Here is a 4,354-nt window from a genome sequence, read left to right as displayed (position 1 = left end):
TCGCGCCGGCCCCCACCCGTGATGGCAGTGATGACGAAGACCATTTTCTGCTGCCCGTCGGTTGTGCCGAGCACTCGCAGGACGTGCCGGGATGTCTCGGGGATCGCAAGAGACGCGGCGGCTGCTTTGCGCTCCAGTCTCACCCCGTCCTCTCTTGGGGTCTCCACATCAAATGGATTTGGTTGATAAGTAAGCAGAATCTGCTGGGTTTGTTCCCCTCTTCGTTATCAGCCAGCACGGGAAGCTTGCCTGTGGGGTCGGAGCGTGAACTGGGTTCTCGATTTCATGCGGCATCTCCGGAGACAGAAGTTCCGTTCTGCAGGGCTTGGCTGCTGTGCCTTGGGGACACCCTTGCTGTTTTACCATCCCTTTCCCATCCTGCTCTCTGACTCCTGTTGCCTTCCCATGCTGCCCCACACAGGCCCCGTTCCCTCCCCGTTCTGCCTCGGATTACCCTCACACCACCCCTCCTCACCCTGTCCAGCCTTTTAGTAAACCTCCCGACAGCCACAGCTCAGAGCGACTTCCATGGCAATACAGTGATGATACAGACGGTGCTTGGTCCTGCCATGAGGGCAGGGAACTGGACTTGATGACCTCTTGAGGTCCCTTCCAGTTCTGCTGTCCTGCAATGTTACGATTCTACAGCTGCTCTGTCCTTCTGGAAACTGATCGCCTAAGGGATTGTCTTAATCTTAGACACTCATGTTACAAGCCTCTCTGTGCCTCAGTTTCTCTCCATCGGAGTGATGCTGCCTGCCGATTCAAGCACCCCCTGGGGCTATCCGACAGAGCAGTGTGGTGCCTTTTAGCCCTGGGCTGCAGCTAGCTCATGTGGCATTTGTTTCTCCTTTACGTTCTCCTTCCAGCACAGATACATTGTCCCTTTCACTGTTGACGTGGCCTGCAGGGAGGTAATTCTACTACACGCACATCTTCTGCCATCCATTCGCCCAGTGCTCTGGTCGTAGAGCCAGTTCCCAGAATGCTGGAGGTCACAGACCCTTCCAGTGCCTGGAATATCGAGTTATCCCACAGCTCCAGAGGAGTTTGCCGATTTAAGAGCTCGACACCGTGGGGAGGCAGGTGCCTTGGAGAGCAGATTTGTTGATTTGGCTGCCCCGTGCCTCATTTCCCCCATCTGCAAAATAAAGATAACCAGGCTGACCTCCTTTTGGGAAGAGCTGTGTGGTCTACTGATGGTCTCAAGTGCTTGTGCATATCCGTTTGAGTTAGGTATGTGCAAGTGCGTGATTTCTCCAGCAACTACCAGCTGGGTTGGCTGGAGAGCCCCTGTTAGGTGCTGGGGGAGCAAAAACTCCATTGTTAGTTTTAAACTATTTTAAACCTGGTGCTCATTAATTTAGTTTGGTGACTGTGACTCCGAGTTCTTATGGGAACAAAAAATAACTTTATCCACTTTTTCCATTTTAGCCCTAGAAATGTGAATCTGTACAGGACGGCCGGCCAACCCTGGCCAGTTGTGTTTCCGCTGGCAAATACACAACACCTCCCGCACATCGGAGTCAGTGTCTTCACTAGAGCTGGTGAAATTATTATATGTTTTTTTCCGGCAAACACAGGCAGATTCACTGGTGGTGAAACGTTTGGATTGGCTTCACTGAATGGTTTTGGGCAGGAAAAAAACCTCTAAAAATTCAAATCAAAGCTCAATCTTTCATTTCAACACATTTGAAATGAAGTCTTTGGATGTTGGGGTTCCCAGTGACTCAGCTTCCCAATTTCTGTCAAAACCTCACCAGAAATGGTTACTCACATTTCAAGTTCACCAACACATTGTTTGGCCTGAAACGTTTTGGGCTCTCAAGTGCCAAAAGTTTCATCCGTATTCTTATGTATTCTTCCAAAACTGCCAGAGAACTGACTAAGTCTATTGCTTGTGCAGCTCTAATCCAGAACACCGAACATTTTAGGGAACAGAAAGATGCTGGCATCTCCCAGAAAATTAGAATGCCTTGAGCTACTGCTTGGGTACCTCCCTGTCCTCTTACTACAGGTTGAATCTCTCTGGTCCAGCACTCTCAGGACCTGATGGATGCCAAATGAATTCGCTAGACTACAGAAGGTCAGTACTGTCTAGCAGCATTACCAACACTTTCATTGCTTACTGGGCTCTTAGAAGACATTCAGGGGTAAGTTACAGTTAAAGAACAGCACAGAACCAGAACTGGTAAGACAGTCCTGCCCCAGCTGAGATCAGGGCCCCGTTGGGCTGGGCGCTGCACAGACACACAACAAAACAAACTTTATGGGACCACAGGAAACGTGGCCACACCCAAAATAAGTTGTTGTCCAGCTAATTAAAATTATGCCAGATTACAGATGTTGCCAGATGAGAGAGTTCCAGATTAGAGCAGTTCAATCTATACTTTTCTATCAGGTACAGTGTTACAGGATTGTTATTGGTAGGTAGTCTGTCGTGTCTGACAATGACGTCTTGAGCTTGCACAGGCTCATCAGTTGTGGCCTCGCATGTGGCTGAGGAGTCCAAGCTTCGAACGGCCTGGGTGTTCACAGTGGGGGCAAGGGAATTGTCCTGGCTCAGTTGGTGCAGCTGCTGCTGTTGCTTTCTTCCTCTCACAATCACCAGTGAGGCGTACGCGTCGCTGCTCTTCAAAGTTGTCATATGCAAGAGCACGCCAGCCTGTTTAGACTTTTGCATGCTGCTCTAGCTGGTCTGTTTTTTAAACCAGCATGAGCAATGTTGGCCTTCACGCAGTCTTTATACCTCTTGCCAGGCCAACCTTGATTCCTTTTGCCCTGGGAGAGTTCACCATAGAGAAGTTGCTTAGGGATTCCTGACTTCTCCATTTGTATGACACACCCTGTCCAGCGAAGCTGGGCTTTCAGAATCATGGCTTTGATGCTCGTGGTTCCTGCTCTGTCAGGACTTCCAGGTTTGTAACTCTGTCCTGCCATCGAATGTGCAGTATTGACCTCAGGCTGCGTGTGTGGAAGTGCTCTAGCAGTTTTATATGTTTTTTGTACAAGGTCCAGGTTTCACAGCCATACAGGAGACTGGTCAGGACTACAGCCTTGTACTAGCTAATGGTTAATGCACTGGTTGGGGATTCAGTAGATCTAAATTCCAGCACCAACTCTGCCATTGATTGTGTACCAGTTGCTTCCTTTCTGTGTAGCTCTCTTCTCCATCTGTGAAGGGGCTGTAATGAGACTACCTCACTCGATGGAGGAAAAGCGCTATATAATGCCCAGGTAGTAACGTGAGCCCTGTCCATCTTTGTAGAAGCAATAAGAATTCTATTTATGTTTTTATCAGAGCATAATAAAGTTCTTTGCTATTTATCTGAGCCCTGGTCTATACTAAATCATTTACAGTGACCAAGCTGTGTTGCCCAAGCATTGTTGTTAAATCAGCCAAACCCCTGGAGCTCGGTCAGGAAGGAAGATTACATACATCAATGGAAAAACCCTTTTTGTCAAAGTAGGACGCATCCACACCAAGGGTAATCGAGAGGCAGGCTGTGCACCAAATCTGGACCATCAGATGCTTTTGAACGGACTGGAAAAAAAATCTTTTTATTTACTTACGATCATGGTTGGCTTTTTAAAAACGTTGTCTCTGGAGTCTGAATATGGGCTATATCTTGACCAAGAAATTTAGACTTCAACAGAAAATAGTTGACTCTGTGGGAATGGCACATAGCTGCAGTGACAACCTGTGGCTGAGTGGTGATCTTCCAGGGTTCGATTTTTGTGTGTCTGGTAGGGTCTTGCGAAATGGACCTCTTGGGGATCGCAGTCAACCCCTGAACTCCTCGCAAGACATGAGGAGTAAGGGAGGTCCCTACCGTCGACCTTCTCCAGTAGGGACAGCCAAGTTAGCCAAGCGCAGATATGTCGATTCTAGCTACGCAATTGCTGTAGCTAGCATTGTGTCTCTGTAGTTGACTTACTTTGCCTAGTATGGACATCTTATTTTAGTTCACTGACACAGTGAAACTGCCCTAACGTAAGGGGCCAGATTCTCAACTGGTGGAAATGGAGCAACGTTGATTGACACCATTTGGGGAAGTGGCCCTGTTGGGTCATGGAGCTACTGGCAGTTGTCACAGAAGTATGCGTTGACCTACTCAAGTATGTTCATGCTTCTGGGTCTTTCCTTGTGTCTTGTGAAATCTAATGGGAGAGCTGTAATGGGTTTAGTTAGGGGGTGGGGAGGGAGGTGCACACACAGCCATATTTTATTATAAAACTCGATTTAGAAGTTGACATACAGAAAACTGATTAAAATGGTCTTTGGAATGGTTTATTTTTATTTTGGCTACTCAATCGGCCAGTAATGGCAGAGCAGAAGGGTATTATCACCATG

This window comes from Carettochelys insculpta, chromosome 22, assembly GCF_033958435.1.
Source record: "Carettochelys insculpta isolate YL-2023 chromosome 22, ASM3395843v1, whole genome shotgun sequence".
Lineage (NCBI taxonomy): Eukaryota > Metazoa > Chordata > Testudines > Carettochelyidae > Carettochelys > Carettochelys insculpta.
This window is presented reverse-complemented; position numbering follows the sequence as displayed.